The sequence below is a fragment of the Aedes aegypti genome, chromosome 1, assembly GCF_002204515.2.
Source record: "Aedes aegypti strain LVP_AGWG chromosome 1, AaegL5.0 Primary Assembly, whole genome shotgun sequence".
Taxonomy (NCBI): Eukaryota; Metazoa; Arthropoda; class Insecta; order Diptera; family Culicidae; genus Aedes; species Aedes aegypti.
This window is the reverse complement of record NC_035107.1, coordinates 221,757,773-221,778,549: the sequence shown is the minus strand read 5'-3', so window position 1 is coordinate 221,778,549 and position 20,777 is coordinate 221,757,773.

Below are 20,777 nucleotides of genomic sequence, written 5' to 3'. Positions count from 1 at the left end.
TTTACTCGTCCAAATTGATTCAAAACATTACAAAAACAATTCATTTTCCTTATAATTTTAACTCCCATACACCTAATTTGGCCAGGGCACTCCTAATTTGGCCACTCTCATTAGGAATTAATACAATTAGCCAAATAAAGAAACCAAAGTTAAATCTCTGGCCGATACTGGTTCCGTTGGCCTATATTGACCAACGGGATTTTCAAAGCGAAAAAATGGTTCAAGCTCAGTTTTGATATTTTACACACATAATATGGATTGAAAGCTTGCATTTGACGTGTATCTGTAGTATAAATACGACTTCCCATTTAATTTTCATTGACGTTTTCTCTTAGGCTGGTCAAAACCGGTGTTTTTACCCTAGCACTTTATGTATGCCTAAACATCCTTGCAACTACTTGATACTGAGGGTCAGTACCTATTATCATATCATTACCAATATTAGTTTTGTTAGCATCGTTTACAATTAACTCTCAAACCCCCAACGTCTGACTTTTCATTAAAAATGAACTTTAAAAAATCATAGCTTTGCCAGCTATAGACAGATTGTGGATCTTTTGGTTTCAAACCGCATACTCTTCAAGATTTATTATGTTCCGGAAGAAATGGGACTGGCCACTTGGTTCCGGAGTTATTCCAGATTCAAATGGGGTATATTAGTTCTTTTTTCAAGATTAGCGATAAGAAAATTATTCATTGTATACTTTCTATAAGTAAAAAGCTACCAGAAGGTCGAATGATATTGGTTCTCATTGATACTGGCCATTTCGGATACCCGGTCACCTGGCACCGGTTCTTGAATGTACCCCAAGAGGACATTTTCTGAAACTTTAAGAATAGTACCGTGCGACGGCTCAACATTCGTGATTTTTTATCCTGAACAATGCCAAGGACCAATATGAGGTTTTGATCACTTCCGGTTACCCCAAAATCGGTGGGACACTTTTGTAATCCTACTCACTCATATCGTGCAACGGCTCAAAATTCATGGTTTTTATCCTGAACATTATAGTCATAATGCCGTTGACCAATTTGAAGTTTTGGCCACATCCGGATACCACGGAATCGGTTTCGGCAGAGCCTCAGTGGGACACTTTTGTAATTCTACTTTTTATTTATTTATTTATTTATATGTATTTCTTCATCTGACCTAGGTCTTAATGAAGTATGGCTGGGAAAGCCTGAAATAGGCATAAAACCCGCATCTTTTTGAAACAAGTAACACAATAAATTACAAGAAAGGACATTTAAAATCTAAAACTAACAAACAAAGTGTTAAAAACCTAATATTACAAGATAAATACATTAAATAAAATCAAACTGTTTGAAAACTTCATTAAAACGAGCAACCATGTGTCTAATAGGATCATGTTGCCCATATCGGCTATTGTGCGCATCCATATTGAGAAAGTTGCGTCGTCTCAAAAGGCGTTCTGGGACATAGATACGCAACTCGTGGAGTATAGCTGGAGCATCAATTTCGCCTTTGAAGATCTTTCCTATGAAACTAGATTGCATTGAAACTCTCCTACTTTACAAAGTATCCAACCCAAGCAGCATACATCGGTGCTCATACGGAGGAAGATGAATTCTATCACGCCACGGAAGATTCCTGAGAGCCAGTCGCACGAACTTCCGTTGCACAGCCTCGAAACGATCGATCCAAACTCTATTGTACGTGCACCAAACTACTACAGCAGCTTCCAAAATAGAGCGAACTAAAGCACAGTATAATGATTTGAGCATGAGCATGAGCATGATTGACCGCCCGCAGTTGCTACTCCGTTATTGCAAGAACACAGGGAACCAACAGACGCTACTCGGGATCAGTAGCATCCTCAATGTGTAAGTACTGGTGCTCTCATTATAATAAACAATAACGGCGCCGGCTGCGTCCGAATGCAGGTCAATTTGGGGATGGGAGGGAAATGTTGACGTGCTACTTGCTTTATGGAAGTCGAGGAGTCCTCTGCACTTCCACAAGTAAACACTGGGAGTTTGGATATGGGAGAGGGATTCGTTTCGATAAATATATAATTTGAAATGAATGCAACTAACCGGATTCGCGATAAACGCATTGAACGCCGATCAAGTGTTTGTCACTCACCCCATAGGAGCAAGCGACAAGATCAAAGGATCAAACACTACTAACGCGTTCTGCGACCCGCGACACTATTCCTTCTTGCCACGCGAGCGGCGCGCAACACGAATGATCCTGCCCTCATCACTCGCCCCCGTAGGAGCAAGCGTCAAGGTCGAAGGATCAAACAGAACTGGCACAGTATAATGATTTGAAGCACAAAGGATCCGAGAAACCTTCTGCAATCTTAAATATGAAGCCAAGCTGCTTGTTTACTCTAGAAAGAACGTCCTCATAGTGCGGCCTGAATGTCAGCTCACTATCCAGTGTCACTCCAAGATCCTTAACTTCGTTTTTACGCTCCAATGTTTGACCAGACAACGAATAATCGAAATGGATTGGATTATGTTTTCTGCTAAAAGTGATTGAGTAGCATTTCCTTACGCAGAGCTCAAGTTTATTACGCCTGCTCCAGCATTCGAAAGAATTTAAGATCACCTGTAATGCCAAACAATCTTCAGCGCTATTGACCACCATGAAAATTTTCACGTCATCTGCATAAAGGACTCGTTCTCCACGAGGCACAATGAAGGCAACATCGTTGATAAACAGAGAGAACAAGAGAGGTCCTAGATTACTTCCTTGTGGCACTCCTGAAGGAATAGCAAAAGAATCCGAATGATCTGCCCCAATCCGTACTTTCATAGATCGGCCGGAAAGATACGATTCGAACCATCTAACGAGGCCTGGCGACATCCCCAACTTCTCAAGCTTTCGAAGGAGAATAGCATGATTCATACGATCAAATGCTGATTTGAAATCCGTATAGATGACATCGACCTGCTTTCCTGCGTCCATTGACCGAATGCACAGCGAGGTAAACTCGACTAGGTTAGTATTCACTGACCGTTTTGGAAAGAATCCGTGTTGAGCAGTAGAAATGTAGTTCTTGCATGATTCGAAAAGAGCGTTATTCACTATTATTTCAAAAACTTTTGAACATGCTGTTAAAGATGTAATTCCTCTGTAGTTGGCAATGTCACATTTGTCGCCTTTCTTAAAAATCGGAGAAAGCAAAGAAGTCTTCCACGCAGCGGGAAAGGTTCCTCGTTGTAACGAGCAATTGAACAATTTCATTAATGGCACTAAAAGGCAGCTGAACACCTTTTCAGCAAACATGATGGGATTCCATCTGGTCCGGGTGATGCTGAGTACTTAAGCTTTCGTATAGCTTCAAGAACGTAATCTTCAGTTATTTCAAAGATACCGAAATCGATGCTCTCCGACGGAGTATTGCGTAAGGCCTCGGCTACTTGAGATGACGAGACATCTACGTCAGAAAAAGCAGCCTTGAAATGCTGTGCAAAAAGGTTGCACTTTTCAGCAGCGGTCTCCACAGTAGATTCTTCGTAATGCATTACAGACGGTAGTCCATCTTCCTTTCGCTTAGACTTCACAAAAACGTTTTGGATAAAGACGAAGATTCCGTTGAGTTCGATCAACATATCGAACATATGAAAGACGATTGTAGCTAACATACTTGTTGCTGGCCAGCATGAAGCGTCGTTTTAAAAGTGGTACGCGACTGCGTCTGTATTTCCGCAGTGCTGATCCCCTACGTTTTTTCAGTTTACAAAGGTAAGGATTTGGCCAAGGTGGTTTTAAAGGAGGGCGCTGAACCGGAACATGTCGTTCGATGATTCGCAGAACTTCATTGCTAAATGTGTTGACCATGTCATTTAAGCTGCGAGCAGAGTCGAGGAATTACCAATCGATTGATGCAAGCTCATTGGAGAGCACATCATAATCTGCTCGATGAAAATCAAACCTCCTACATTCGAGAACGTGCTCAAATTTCACCGGCGTAGTTATCCTAATGCCGATTTCTAAGGCTGGGTGATCTGTGTTGGGTACCACGAGCGATTCAACTGCTTGAGAGAGACGACATACAGGTAGCGTACTTTCATTCACCAGCACTAAATCTAGGATCCTGTCGTTCGCGTTTTTTATCGAATTGACTTGTGTTAGGCCAGTGTTTCCCAAACTTTTTTGACTTTCGCCCCCTTGAGACCAATATTTTTTGGAATCGCCCCCCTGATATGAAATCTAAACATTTGTACTAAGCGTTACACTTACGTTGAAGTTTGGATCAATATCTCATCATAAGTATACCAAACACTGGTCAAATTTAAAGGATGTAGCAGTCAATCATAATGCTTCAATAAAAATACCACAAAAAGAGTGTCTACTACTTGTATGTCCATAAAAGAGTCATGTAAAATCTGTCATATGCATCAATTGCCATTGTATCAACGAATCTGATGAACGATCATCAAAAAATGGTCGGCTCACTTTCTGCTTTTTTGTCTTCTTTTTTTTAATGTTTCTTAAGTTGTTCAAATAAACTTACAAAATATCGGATAATACATTATTGGCTGTTCTAGAAACAATCGAATCTATATGCAAAATATAAGAAAATATCAGTAAACCCAGACTTTTTTCAACTCATAATTCACTGAAATATAACGTTCAATTTAGATTTTTTAAAGCTTTGATACACGAAATTTTAGTCGCTCAGGCCTATCTTTGAGTAGGGTGATTTACGTATGTGGTATTCAGTGATTTTATCATTGAAACCCGATTTATGTCCACCAAAGTCACATGAATTTGTTTATAATATGCTATGTACTATAAATACTATTTAGTATGCGTATCAACAAAATATCAAAATGAGTACTTTAATAAATGTGTAAAACATAATAAAAACTTAAGGTGCCTTATTCTGAAGATCCCCTACAAAAGTCAACAAACTTCACCTTAGACATGGAAATAAATTTCACACATCGCCAAAAGTTTCAGCTATCAAAAAGCATTCAATATTATTTTTAGCAAAAACTATTTAGATCCAATGACAATCGTCAAATTTGTTTATCATAATTTAAAAACGAGAACCGATAAATTAGTTAGGTGTCAAATAAATTCTTCTTCAGATGTATATGCTATCATTAAAATATGAGTGCCTCTTACAAACTTTGAATCTATTTTTGATTTTCAATTGCTCCCACTTTCGCCCCCTTTCTAGCATTTTCGCCCCCCAAATTCAGTTTTATAAATTTTCGCCCCCTTGGACCTGAAAATCGCCCCCAGGGGGGCGAATTCGCCCACTTTGGGAATCACTGTGTTAGGCCATGGAAGCAGAAACCATCATATAGCGCACTACTAGAGGCACTGAGTCTTGTGCGTCCGGAGTCAATTTTAAAGCCTCCATCCTCCGAAGGAGACCACAGCATCTCAGTATTATTGTAGTCGCCGAAAAGTAAGGCAAAATCATGTTGTTCCAAACCTGACATAACGGATTGAACAGATTCCAAATGCTGCTGAATGTCTAGCAGATCATTTTTGCGGTCGGGTGGTAAATAAAGTACTCCAATATTAACAGCAAAACCTCGTAAACGGACCTTCACCCAGACTTGCTCCAAAGAACCGCTCACTAAAGATGGATCAATACAGGATTGCAAGCAGGACGAAACGGCTATTAACACCCCACCACCTCTGTTTTTTCTGCTTTTAAGTGGGCTGCGATCAGTTCTGTAGACTGAGTATGTATTACCAAATAACTGAGGTGAAAAGATACAATCGTCGAGCCAAGTTTTCGTCAGTACAATTATGTCATATTCCGCATCTGCAACTGCTACAAAAAACTGATCAATTTTGGTGCGAAGTCCTCTGACATTTTGGTAAAACACTCGCAGTTCTGAAAGAGATTCAGATGAAGAGTATCCACGAATTGAATGATGAACATCACTCTGGTTTGATCCCGCTGATATGTGCTGAGCGAAAGGCACAGTAGTGGCAGAAGCGGGAACACGAGCAACATCTTGGAAGAGACAATTTTGGCCCCCGTCATACGACAAGCTAGAAGCGGGTAATATTACAGGAAGCGCACTGTTCGTGTGTATATCGTACTTGCATTTGTGATGATTTTGGACCCCCTCTCCTGTCTCAAACATAGGACCAGGACGGCTGTTGAACGCTGGCTGGAGAGGCTCGACTGTGTTGAGTAGAATAGAGGCTCCCATGAGGCTTGAAGTAAGTTTGCGTCCCGGTGATTGATGGAATAGCGTTGAAAATAATGTTGTACACGTTGCGAAATGGCTGGAATTAAGATGTTATTCAGGCGGCGAACTTGCCGAACTTCCATGAGGCTTGCGGTAAGTGTACGTCCCGGGGGCTGATGGTGGTGCGTTGAAAGTAAAGTAGCATCGTAGGTATCAAAACCTGTGGCTGGTTGAATGTCTTTTATTCCATCCTCATGTTTTCTGCTTCCATCGGAATACTCAGCGGATCGTTGTGTGCAAATGGAGGTCTTGGTCGCCAAAAAATTCCAGTTGCATAATCATTGGAAAATTCTCGGAAAACAAGTCCTTTTGGCCATGTGGAGGTGGAAAGCGCCTTTGGCTTAGTCAGATAAAGCCAAAATTTCAGTTGTGGTGCTGGACTTACTCTTATCGTGCGACGGCTAAAAATTCATGATGAAAATCATAGATATAATGCCAAGGACCAATATGAGGTTCTGATCACATCGGGATACCCCGAAATTGGCAGGGCCTCAGTGGGACAGTTTTGTAATCCTACTCACTCATATCGTAAGACGGCTCAAAGAAATTCATGATTTCTTTTATCTTGATACCTCTGCTATAATGCCATGGACCAATATGACGTTCAGGTCACATACGGGTGTATAGCACGAAATATATACTGTTTATCTAACAACATCACGCCATAAAACAATATAAAGGTTCTGTCCACATACTTGAAAAAGATACTCTTGAAATCTTAACGAAATGCTAAGGCTGGTTCCAAGAGTGACCATAACTAGGAGACAGAGCCTGGACGCGGAAGCAGAACCTCTTCGTGGAGATACAGCCTGGAGGCAGAGGCGTGCACGAGGAACTAAGATTTAAAGGTCAATACGAGTCGAACAAATTTAGTGAGAATCGAATTCTGATTTATTTAAGGTAGTGGTAAACAGTGTTGAGAGGAACTTGGTAGTCTGGAGGAATTGATGCTAGGTGAAGTTGGTTGGGAGGAACTCACGGAAGAGCTTGGCAACTAATTTCAATAATGTCATCAGCAGCTATAATAAGGGATACAAGATGTAAAGAAATGTCTTAATTTTTCCAAGTTTATCCATATTTATACTAACAATAAAATATAAACCCCATAAATTACCGCATAACTGATGATCTCGCCTAAAAAGCCATTGGTAACCGAGTGTGTAGCTCGTTGTTTTTAAGCACATGAGAGGACAGAGCTAAAAGTTATCACCACTGTGGGATAGAGGAGGATCTTCTCTCAATCGTAGCATTGTTAAATAATGGGAAAACCTATTAGTTTTCTCAGTTGAAACAAGCTATATACTTGGTTACCAATGGCTTCTAAAGTAAGATAATAAATTATACGAGAATTATTGGTGGTTTTTTGGCAAAAAAAAAACCTATAGAAAATTTTGTTTTCATTGTATACAGTTAATGCTCCCACAAATTCAAGTTATAATAATTTCGCGCAAATTCCAATAAATTGGTCAGATGAAGTTAAATATCTTGGACTCATACTGATACAAAATTAACTTCCAAAAATCACATTAAAGGCATTCAAGCCAAATGTAACAAATATGTAAAATGTCTTTATCCCCTTATTAATAGAAAATCATACCTTTGCCTTAAGAATAAGCTTTTGATCTTCAAACAAATGTTCAGGCCAGCCATGTTGTATACTGTACCAATATGGACTAGCTGTTGTAATACCAGGAAGAAAGCTCTGCCGAGAGTTCAAAATTAAATTTTGAAAATGATTCTGAAGCTTCCTCCCTGGTATAGTACCAATGAGTTACATAGAATACCCAATGTAGAAACATTGGAACAAATGTCAAATAAATAATTATTAATTTCAGGCAAAAATCGTTACAATCTTCTATTGCCACGATTAATACGTTATATGTTTAGGTTAAGTTAGGTTAAGTATATTCAAAGCGTGTTTTTTCTCTTATAAGCAGGTGAAATCAACCCACCTGTAAAAAATCTGAACTGCTACGGCAAATGAAATGCAATAAGTTGTTAACAAAATGTTAATAAAATCTTAGATTTGTTTTACCAAATTAGGATGATAGTGTTGTCTGATAACACAGAATACCTAGATAGTATTAAGGGGACGGACCTGGTGTAGTGGTTAGAACACACGCCTCCCACGCCGAGGACCTGGGATCGAATCTCATCCCCGAGGTAGTCACTAAAAATTTCAGTGATGACTTCCTTTGGAAGGGAAGTGAAGCCGTTGGTCCAGAGATGAAGTCCAGGGCTAAAAATCTCGTTAATAAAGATAGAAAAAAAATTTTTTTTTAGAAAAAGAACCTCGATATAAGAAATTAATGTAATGTTTAGCATAATGATAGTAAAGAAATTAAAAAAAAAAAATTCACTCGACATTTTATATCTGTTTTCCAAGAGAATCACTTAATTTTTTTCACAGTATGATCAATTTTTGTTCGGAATATTAGTAATATCAGGAGTTTCAGATAAAACGGTATTTTATTTCTTGAATCATTTTATTGAGAAGACTTGGTGGTTTTGAAAAGTTTATATATTTACTCGTGCTAAAGAGATTATATTATATGCAAAAGTCTGATCATATCATTCTTTTTACTTTTTTGAACCTCAAAATTAACTAGGGGTTCGAAGATAAATTAAAATGTCTCCACTTTTTATTCGCACACAAAAGTTTAGTAAAATATTGGGTAAACTAAAAACGAATTAACACATCAGATGTTAATGTGGAGAATGCATCGGTGTACCCCTTCACTACTGCACGAATACCCATTCCCACCATTCTGGCAACCGTGCACTCTTTCGTGTACGACAGCTAGGAGAAGAGAAAAACCGTTTTTTTCAGTTCAAACCTAACACTCGCCGCGTGCATACAAACTTTGTATTTCTTTGCTTAATAAAACCATCGTTAAAGTTATTTCCGCGTGTGTTCTCGTTATTCCGCTGGTTCTCCCGAATCCCCGGTGAATTCCCCGATCCGCTGTGTTGCCTGTTTCTGCTAACAGGTGATGGGCCCAGCGCAAGGCCCCCGCGGGATTTGTGAAAGTGAAGAAAAGTTTTGGCCGGCCGAGCTGAGCCGCCATTGCTGGTGTTCCGCTTTGGAAGCGAAGAGTGGAAAAGAAAATCGCGAAGGCCCCATCGTGCGGGTGTGTTAGTGAGTTTACCGGCCGAGTGAGAAAAAGTGCACGAGTGCAAAAATGGCCGACGCGAAATTTTCTATCCCGAAACTTAACGGGACGAATTGGGCAACGTGGAAGTTGCGAGTGGAAAACTTGTTGGCCCGTGACGATTTATGGGATGTTGTGGTCGAGGAAGTTCCCGACGAGTTTGACCGTGACGATGACTGGGAAATCGCGAATCGCAAGGCGAAGGCGACGTTGGTGCTACTGTTGGAAGACAGTCAGCTCGCCATAGTGAGAAAGTGTGTGAACGCTCACGATGTGTTCGGTGCGTTAAAGGCGTACCACGAGAAGAGTACCCGTTCGGTGCGCGTGTCCTTGCTCAAAAAGTTATGTGCGATCAATCTTTCGGAGCGCGGTGACTTAGAACAACATCTGTTCGAAGTTGACGATTTGTTTGACCGTCTCGACGCCGCGGGCACAACTCTGGACGCAGATACGAAAATCTGTTTGTTGTTGAGGAGTCTCCCACCCTCCTTTGACGGGCTAGTCACAGCTCTTGATTCGCGGTCACAAGATGACATTACGCTCGAAGTGGTTAAGTCCAAATTGATGGACGAATTCCAGCGCCGGCTGGAACGCGACGGTCATCCGGTGAAGAAAGAAAAGGCAATGAAAACTGCCGTAACGAAGACGGGTGAAACGCGTGTGTGCTTTTATTGCAAGAAGCCAGGGCACTTGCAACGCAACTGCCGCAAACTTCTCGAGGCGAAGAAAGAAGAAAACAACAGCTCGTCGTCCGGCACGAAGCCGAAGAAAAGTGACAGTGTAAAAGCGAAAGCCGTACACAGTGATACGAGAGGAATTGCTTTCGTTGTGAATGGTGAAAATGCTCGATCCTGGATTATTGACAGTGGTGCCAGTGCGCACATGACGTGCGATAAATCGTTTTTCATCACATTCGAAGAATCTTGCGGAGGGTACATTACCCTCGCTGACGGTAAGAAAACGCAGATTCTCGGTGAGGGTTCCGGTGTGCTCCATGGCATAGATGGTGACGATGAAGTGATCAGGATCGACATAAGTGGTGTAAAGTACGTCCCGGGACTGTCGACGAACCTAATTTCCGTTGAGAAACTAGCTCAGAAGAAGCTTGATGTGAGTTTTAATAGTGATGGTTGCCGTATCATCGATCCGAAGGGGAACGTCGTTGCAACAGGAGTTCGTTGCGGCGGCCTGTATCATTTGCGGCAGGCAGAGTCTTCGCTGCAAGCTGCAGGTGGGCAACATCACGAGAACTGCCAACACTTGTGGCACCGTCGCCTCGGCCACCGCGATTGGGCGGCTGCGGAACGCATCAACAAAGAGGAGTTAGCAACGGGAATGAAGGTAGGTGATTGCGGTCTTAGACTTGTATGTGAGTGCTGCCTTGAAGGCAAAGCGGCTAGAGCTCCGTTTCCGAGCATTGTCGAAAGGAAGTCGACCAGGATTCTCGATATCATCCACACTGATCTCTGTGGGCCCATGAAAACCACCACGCCGAGTGGGAATAGATTCGTCATGCACCTCATTGACGATTACAGTCGTTTCACAGTAACTTACCTGTTGAAACACAAGTCGGAGGCGGCCCAAAATATTATCGACTTTGTGAAGTGGACCGAGAATCTTTTTGGTCGGAAGCCCTCTGTAATCCGATCTGACGGTGGAGGGGAGTTTGATAATAAGCTTTTGCGGGATTTCTATCGTGCTAACGGAATAAAGCCACAGTTCACGACGCCCTATACTCCCCAATCCAACGGTGTAGCGGAGAGGAAAAAACAGGTCCATCACTGAAATGGCAACCTGTATGCTTTTGGACTCTGGACTTGATAAGCGCTTCTGGGGCGAAGCTGTTTTGACCGCTACGTACATACAAAACCGTATACCGTCTAGATCAGTACCTAAGACTCCATTTGAGATGTGGTGGGGACGAAAGCCGGACCTTGGCCACCTGAGGGTGTTCGGCAGTCCAGCGTACGTTCATGTCCCCGACGTGAAACGCAGCAAGATGGATCCGAAAGCAAAGCGGCTCATTTTCGTTGGTTACTCAATGGAGCATAAAGGTTATAGGTTTGTGGACACTGAGACTGACTGCATCACCATCAGCAGGGACGCCCGTTTCATTGAGCAAGAGAATGGAACGTCGTCCGTTGAGATTACAGCTTCGGAGAACGGGACAAGTAAGAAGCAAGCGAATGGTGAGATCAATCCGAATCCGTTCAAGGAGGAGACCGACACCGAGGAGATTAGCGAAGAAGAAGAGTTTAGCACCCCACGTGCTGAATCAAGTGGAGCCTCGGGTCCAGTCCGTAGATCGGCACGGGAGAACCGAACAATTCCGAAACATCTAGAGGACTATCTGTTGGAGTACGCCGTAGGAATAGCGGCATGCGCGGTTGAAGAACCGGATAATCATCTGGAAGCTCTCGAAAGTGCGGAGTGGCGCACTGCGATGAAGGACGAGATGGACTCGCATCAGCGGAACGGTACATGGGAGCTAGTACCTCTGCCGCCAGGACGGAAACCCGTCGGTTCCAAATGGATTTTTAAAGTCAAGCGGAACCAGGAAGAACAAGTAGTGAAGTTTAAGGCAAGGGTCGTAGCACAGGGATACAGTCAGAAGGATGGCATAGACTTTGACCAAGTTTTTGCACCAGTCACCCGGCAAGCTACACTTCGTCTGTTCCTCACTATCGCCACCAAGCAGAAGCTCATCGTTCAACACCTAGATATTAGGACTGCATACCTCAACGGTGTGCTCGAGGAGGAGGTTTATATGCGGCAGCCTCCCGGTTTTACAGTCAAGGGTAAGGAGGAGTACGTCTGCCGGCTTAGGAGGAGCATTTATGGGCTCCGTCAGTCAGCCCGCTGCTGGCATAAGAAACTGAATGAAGTTCTCACCAAGTATGGATTCAAGTCAGCGGCGGCCGACCAGTGCCTGTATACGAAGAATACGGATGGAGTGAATGTGTTTTTGATAGTCCACGTTGATGACATTCTAGTGGCGTCAGCAGAAGAAGCGAATGTGAAGAGGGAATTCGAAAACCTAGGTCGAGAGTTCGAGTTGACATGTCTGGGTGAAATCCGTCATTTTTTGGGAGTGGAAGTCTTACGTGAAGATGGCGTGTTCAAGATCAGGCAAAAGCAGTTTATCGATAAGCTGATTATCAAGCACGGAATGGAGAATGCGAAAACTACGAGATCACCAATGGACATCGGTTTTTTGAAAGACGGCGCAAACAGTGAACCGTTTGAGGACGTTACCCTGTATCGAAGCTTAGTCGGAGGAATGCTGTACTTGTCAGTGGTTGCGCGACCGGATATTGCAGCCAGTACAGCGATATTGGGAAGGAAGTTTTCGGAGCCAAGTCAAGCCGATTGGACCGCTGCAAAGCGATTACTACGCTACCTGAAAGCAACTCGTCACTATTATCTTCGATTGGGCGGTGCTGCAGAAGATCCACTGGTTGGATACAGTGATGCCGATTGGGCAGGTGATCCCGTCAGCCGGCGATCAACATCGGGATTTGTGTTCTTGTTCGCTGGTGGTACAGTTTCGTGGGCTAGTCGCCGCCAAACTTGCGTAACGCTCTCTTCCATGGAAGCAGAGTATGTCGCGCTAGCCGAAGCGTGCCAAGAGACCATCTGGTTGAGGCAGCTTCTTCGCGACTTCGGAGAGCCTCAGTTACAGCCAACTACGATGAAAGAAGACAACCAGGGCTGTATTGCCTTCATTAAAACGGAGAGGTCAAGCAAGCGATCCAAGCACATTAACACCAAGGAACGTTTTGTGCAAGAACTGTGTGAGAAGAACGAAATTGTGCTCGAGTATTGTCCTACGGAGATAATGATAGCTGATGTAATGACAAAACCGTTGGGACCACAGAAACATGGAGATTTCGTCGTGAAACTGGGACTGGAGGATCCGCAGTGAAGCAGATAACCGCTGAGGAGGAGTGTGGAGAATGCATCGGTGTACCCCTTCACTACTGCACGAATACCCATTCCCACCATTCTGGCAACCGTGCACTCTTTCGTGTACGACAGCTAGGAGAAGAGAAAAACCGTTTTTTTCAGTTCAAACCTAACACTCGCCGCGTGCATACAAACTTTGTATTTCTTTGCTTAATAAAACCATCGTTAAAGTTATTTCCGCGTGTGTTCTCGTTATTCCGCTGGTTCTCCCGAATCCCCGGTGAATTCCCCGATCCGCTGTGTTGCCTGTTTCTGCTAACAGTTAATCACTCCAAATTCGTGCAACTAAGAACTATTACATGGTTTTTAAAATGTTTTGATAGGGTATTTCGTACAAAAAGCGTAACAAAGAGGGGAAGGGGTTAGTAATGTCCATGGTTAGTGTAACATAATTTGTGTCCATGGTTTACATTGTTTAGCATCATTGAGAAAAAATAAGAATTGTTAAGAAATCTGGTGATAAAGTTCGTTGAAAATGGAAAGTTTGGGCACATACAAACAGACGTAATATTGACAAAATCTGCATCAACAACGCTTTGAACGATAATTTCTTATGCTCTATTCTTCAGAACGAGAAGCCCAGGAGTTTGAAGTTTTACAATAGCGCCTTCTGCAGGCCTCGTTGAACATAATCGTGTTTCTATATAGTTTTGACCATGTTCCACACCAGAAGATGTTTTTTGTAATGGGCGATCGATTCAAAAGAAAAAAGTTCTAAATGTACGTCTGTTTGTCTGTGGTTTGGGGTTTCTGATAAATGGTTCATCCGGAGGCTACCCCTATTGTTTTGACCAAAAATTGACCAAGAAAATAGGGGTAGCCACTAAATACAAAATATTTTTGAATTTAAATTTGGATATTTGAAGTTAGATACCTTCATACCCATACAAAACCCAATGATGAAACTTCTGCTAATTAATTGTAATCCATTTCAAACGCAAGATTAACTATTTTCATACGTAAAAAATAATTGTACTGTGCAAGTTGCGCTCGAATATCGGACTACAGAATGAAAAAAAAAAAAGATCCTAACTAACATGGATGTGTTGGTGAGCCAATTTACGGGAATCGTTTGTTTTCAGGTACCATAAAACCGGGTTACATTGCAAAAATGGTTCGAATCGACAATTCAACTGAGATAGTATTTTCAGCAAAGCCATACTGAAGGTGTCTGGGTTCGATTTCCGGTCGGTCCAGGATCTTTTCGTAATGGAAATTTCCTTGACTTCCCTGGGCATAGAGTATATTCGTACCGAAAAAAGACGTGATCAGGGAGTTAATGTCTCAGAAAATCTCGACGGCGTCGAGGCGAATTGATACCCGACCGACTGGGATGAGAACCAATCACGCTTACACCTACACCATCGACACCGCTACCAGAAAATAGTTCAAAAACTCTTAGTAACAGGCTACTGCCCGGCTTTTAAAGCGTCTATCAATTAGAAGCAGCGCGATATAAAAGTAAAGATTAGCTTAAATGCAAACTCAAAAGAACAGCTCATGTTTGGAAGAAGATGAAATTTGCTAATCTATATTGATTGCTTTGCACCAACGCGTTATTTTCATTTCGGTAAAATTAAAACAATACGGCTGCATCATTTTGCAGGTTCTGCCACTTCAACTTCTACTCTAGATATATAACGTATACGTGAAATTAAAAAAAAATCCAAGTGAGTACTCAACCCCACATGGAATTTCATAACTTATGGGAGTAATTTCTTTCATTTCATCCCATATGCTTGAATCTCCATCTAGACGATACCTCTCCAGCGATATGCTCAACCGCTGATGTGACTTTACATTGCTGATGTTTTTGTCATCAGCCTCAAATGCACACTTCGTGACAACGAGTCTTTCTTAATGTGTTCCCTTGTACTTGAAATTACTTATTCAAACTAAAAATCATGGTCATTATTTTCCCCTTCTTCCAGTATACTTAACTTGCATTATGCCAAATGGCTTTATGCCAAATGGGGTAGAGCCAATAACTCGGCACCGCTAAAACGTCAAATAGTGAACTCGTGTGGTTGAGCTACTTTTCCCCGAATATCGGTTCCCCGAATGTCGTTCCCCGAACGCCAATTCCCCGAATGCCAGTTCTCCGAATATCCCATTTCCCCGAATAACCCACTTCCCCGAAAAGTTTTTGGAACTCATAATTGTCATATCTTTATACGATTCAGGGTGGTGGACGTACTGGTCATCTGATATGCACCCTTCTTTATTTGATTGGCGGTTCTTACGAGTTTTACCGTCCTCAGCATTTTTGGCAACATGTGTATAGCCGAGAATGACCTAATACCTCCTTCTTTTAATTGCTTGTCGTGCTTTTTAATTCACCATTTTGCCACTGAAAACTGTATAGCGCATATTTGAACTGCTCCACTTTTCGGGGAAACGGGTCATTCGGGGAACTGGAATTCGGGGAAGAGACATTTGGGGAAACGACATTCGGGGAAAAGTAACACAATCAACCCGTGGATAGGTCCATACTCACATAAAAAACATTGCACCGCTAAAACGTCAAAGAATGAACGCGTGCATTTGTTCATAGATGGAGGTATCATTTTACACTGAGATGCAGTTGGTTACTGCGATGAAATATTTTTTCTTGTTAACCAAAAGGTCGTTACTTTCCGTTACAAGAATTCATGGAAGAATATTTTGATGATCAGTTGAATAATTCCTACAGAACTACCAAAGCACACTCCGTAGAATTTTAAAAAAAAATAGAGTATATGTATTTTGGACAATTTATGAATGAATTCTTATCGGAAACATTGAAAATCCTTGCAGAATTGCTTATGAAATTCCAGCGAAATATTTAAATGAGTTACTGCACGTTGAACTATTTATAACAAATCTTCAGCTTCTTGAATGAATCTGCAATTAGCCAGACAGTTTCTAGCTTCAGTGATATCCAGTTTGCGCCACTGCTATGAATTGCAAGTGGAACTGATTGATATCAGTTTTCAATATATCTTCCAACGATCTCTCAGTTGCTTTAATGATACAGCACGGCTATTTCAGTTAAATTAGACAAAAATGCGCTGAAACTTCTCAGTACATTTTCAATGTCTACCTTTTACACATGGGAATGACTTGCTATTCACGACAGTTCAGAAATGATTAGTTTCTTGCTCTGCTTAGTTACCTCGAGTATCTTTATTTCAAAATTCCGCGAAGAATTCGAAGAAAAAAATAGATAGATTCTGAGCACTTTGATGTTTTAATAAGAAACACGCTGTTAAGTTTCACAGTTCGTTCTAGTTTTTATCAAATCTGTCTAAGCCAACTGGTTTGAAGAATACATATCACTCATGAAAATAATCTCTGAATCTCTGAACTAAAATTGTGCGGTATTGTTTTTAGTGTGCTATGAACCAACATTATCTAAAAATCGTTGGCAGTCAACAAGTGTAACTTGAAAAAAATGAAGAGTACATAAGCATTATGCCAAAAGAACTTTAAAATCTTTCTCAGTACTCAGTTAAAATCTTGCGCATCTTGTTAATATACTCATGAATACATTCAAAATCTACAAAAAAACCTGCTCTGGATACTATAAAAATTATGTATACAATTCTCTTAAAAACTGACTCAGAGATCAGTAAAAAACTTTTCAATAAAACTTACTTTATGTGGCCCGGTAGTATCCGAAAATTCCGTACAGGGACCTGTAAGAATTGTTCTTAAGATTAATTGCACAAAAAATCTGTTCTGTAATCTTTGAGAAAGCTACTGAGTAATGTGTAGCGAATTTAGTGGCTATCCTAAGATTCTGTGGTTTGCGAGAAAACAATTCTGTCTAAATTATCATGTAAATCATGTTAAGGATTCTATTAACATCCTACCTATTATTTTTAAAATGAATCCAACTTTTTGTAGAAATTCTGGCCAATAAAACTGAAATAACTTAAAATGGGTAATCACTCACAATGTTAGTAAGCCAAAATTATAGCCGATACGTTGAAGGTCCACTGTCTGGTATATATTATTTTTCAACTGCTAATTTTCCTGTAAATATTTATTATTCCACTAAGGTCGAACTTATGCCCCATTTTATTTATTGAAGTTCATTGATTTTGAGTTGTTAAATTGACCCTTATTGGAACATCTACTCAACCACGGACGCGATTTCATGCGGGAGTGTTTAGATATTGAAGGATAAGGGGTGATGTCCGCAATTTGCGTTAGTTAGGAGGGGTTACTAGTGTAAGTATATTGAGACAAAAAAGTAAACGATAGAAAGATTATCTAACTACAAAATAGGAGAGAAGGTATGCGCCTGGGATTGAACCCACGACCTTATTATTATTATATCGAAGCAATAGCCATGAGCTCACCACCAACCCAGTTAGTATTTTGCTTCCTCTGATTATTGACTGTTTTACGATAAACTTGCCACGATCGACGCGCCACCATATTTCATATAACAGAGGGTATTAGAACTAACTTGGAGGTGATGCTTTGGAGGTTATTTGGAAATTTGGAGGTTAATATCCCCTCCAAACACTAGCGATTCCGCGGTGGGATGTTGACGTTTGATGACGAATAGATAAGAAACACAGGGTTTGTATCAAAAGTGCATTTATACTTCTAAAGGGTACATTTCCGTGAAACATTTATATTTTGTCCCACAAAAACTATAGAATATGTTACATGCTATGTGTTCCGCAAAAAGTTGATCAGTAAAAAAAGCATACAGAGAAAAAACAACTATTGTACAAAACATGAACGCGAGAGAGGCAGTAGATTTGACAGACTAAAAAATAACATCGCTTCCAAATGCACTATGCAGCGCTCCCATTTGCCGCTATTCAGCAAGTGCAACTTTTGCGTAGCGTTGACACCTATCATGAAAACATAAAAACGAACCAGCACACACTTGTTGGTCGGAAGCTGTAAAATAGATAAACCACTTTTTTGTTTCATTTTTTTTCTGTTGTTGCGCCACGGTTGTCAAGTTGAAATATCTGACGACAAAAAAAAGTATGGCCTACTGTTCGGTTTCTGGTACCACCACCGCGACGTCAAATCGGAACAGGAACGGCGAATGACACCAAGAAGGCGGTGTGCTGCACAAAAAAGCAGAACGATTGTTGAGAATATCAGTGCCTGTTTGATAGAATGGACAGAAACGAGATGTTTTCATTTTTTTGTGTGTAACTCATAGGCAAACTATCTATGATAACATTTTCGCGAGAGATGATAAACATTTACTTTCGATCCGAGTTCTGAGCTGGTTGGATAAGCGTTTTGTGAGCAACGAACTTTCTTCCGTATTCATATGATTTGTTAATAAGTGTATGAATTATGATATTATTCGACAAACTCGGAAACGAAGGGTGAGCCGTGAATTAGTTTTCAAGAAGAGAACACCTGAAAAGGAGTCTTTATAAATTTGAAGTAAACAGCTGTGTTTTGTGCCACTGCAATGGACCGGCATCAAAATAGCTTAAAACGGCTTAAAATCTTTAAACAGCTTAAATTGAAAACTGAAAGCGGCTCAAAACGGCTTAGAATGCCTTGGAATGGTTTAAAATGGCTTAAAACTATTACAAATTGCTAAAAACGGCATAATATGGCTCAAAATGGCTTAAAACTGCTTTAAATGGCATCAAAATGACTTAAACGGCTTAAAACAGCTTAACATAAAAACTGAACACGGCATATAACGGCTTAAAACAGATTGAAACGGCTTAAATCAGCTAAAAACAGCTTAAAACGGCTTAAAAAGGCTTAAAACGGCTTAAAATGGCTTTAAATTGCTTAAAATGGCTTAAAAAGGCTTAAAATGGCTTAAAAAGGCTTAAAAAGGCTTAAAACGGCTTAAAATGGCTTTAAATTGCTTAAAATGGCTTAAAATGGCTTAAAATGGATTAAATCGGCTTAAAACGGCTTGAAATGGCTTAAAATGGCTTAAAATGGCTTAAAACGGCTTAAAAAGGCTTAAAACGGCTTAAAAAGGCTTAAAATGGCTTAAAATGGCTTAAACGGCTTGAAATGGCTTAAAATGGCTAAAAACGGCTTAAAAGGACTAAAATGGCTTGAAGTGGCTTTAAATGGCTTTAAATGGCTTAAACGGCTTAAAAAGGCTTAAAACGGCTTAAAATGGCTTTAACGGCTTAAAATGGCTTAAAATGGCTGATTAATTGACTTTATATAAAGGGGAAATTCAGCCCGAGGCTGGTTCATCCCCGCACACATTAAAATGGCTTAAAACGGCTTAAAATGGCTTAAAATGGCTTAAAACGGCTTAAAACGGCTTAAAACGGCTTAAAGAGCCTTAAAACGGCTTAAAATGCCTTAAAACGGCTTTAAATTGTTAAAAATGGCTTAAAAAGGCTTAAAATGGATTAAATCGGCTTAAAACGGCTTAAAACGGCTTAAAATGCCTTAAAACGGCTTTAAATTGCTTAAAATGGCTTAAAAAGGCTTAAAATGGCTTAAAATGGCTCAAAATGGCTTAAAATGGCTTAAAACGGCTTAAAAAGGCGAAAAACGGCTTAAAATGGCTTAAAAATGACATAAAGCAGCTTAAAACAGTTTAAAATGGCTTAAAACGGCTTTAAATTGCTTAAATGGCTTAAAATGGCTTAAAAGGCTTGAAATGGCTTAAAATGGCTTAAAACGGCTTAAAAAGGCTTAAAACGGCTTAAAATGGCTTTAAATTGCTTAAAATGGCTTAAAAAGGCTTAAAATGGCTTAAAATGGCTTAAAATGGCTTAAAATGGCTTAAAACAGCTTAAAACGGCTTAAAATGGCTTAAAATGGCTCAAAATGGCTTAAAATGGCTTAAAATGGATTAAATCGGCTTAAAACGGCTTGAAATGGCTTAAAATGGCTTAAAATGGCTTAAAAAGGCTTAAAACGGCTTAAAATGGCTTTAAACGGCTTAAAATGGCTTAAAACGGCTTTGAATTGCTTAAAATGGCTTAAAACGGCTTAAAATGGCTTGAAACGGCGTTAAAGGCCATAAAACGGCTTAAAAGCCCTTAAAACGGCTTTAAATGGCTTAAAACGGCTTTAAATGGCTTAAAACGGATTAAAAAGACCTTAAAACGGCTTAAAATGGCTTAAAACGGCTTTAAATTGCTTAAAATGGCTTAAAATGGCTTAAAATGGTTAAAAATGGCTTAAAACGGCATTAAAGGCCTTAAAACGGCTTGAAAGCCCTTAAAACGGCTAAAAATGGCTTAACACGGCTTGAAATGGCTTAAAACGGCTTAAAGGGCCTTAAAACGGCTTAAAAGGCCTTAAAACGGCTTAATATGACTTAAAACGGCTTTAAATTGCTTAAAATGGCTTAAAATGGTTTAAAATGGTAAAAAATGGCTTTAAACGGCGTTAAAGGCCTTAAAACGGCTTAAAAGGCCTTAAAACTGCTTAAAAGGCCTTAAAACGGCTTAAAATGGCTTAAAACGGCTTTAAATGGCTTAAAACGGATTAAAAAGGCTT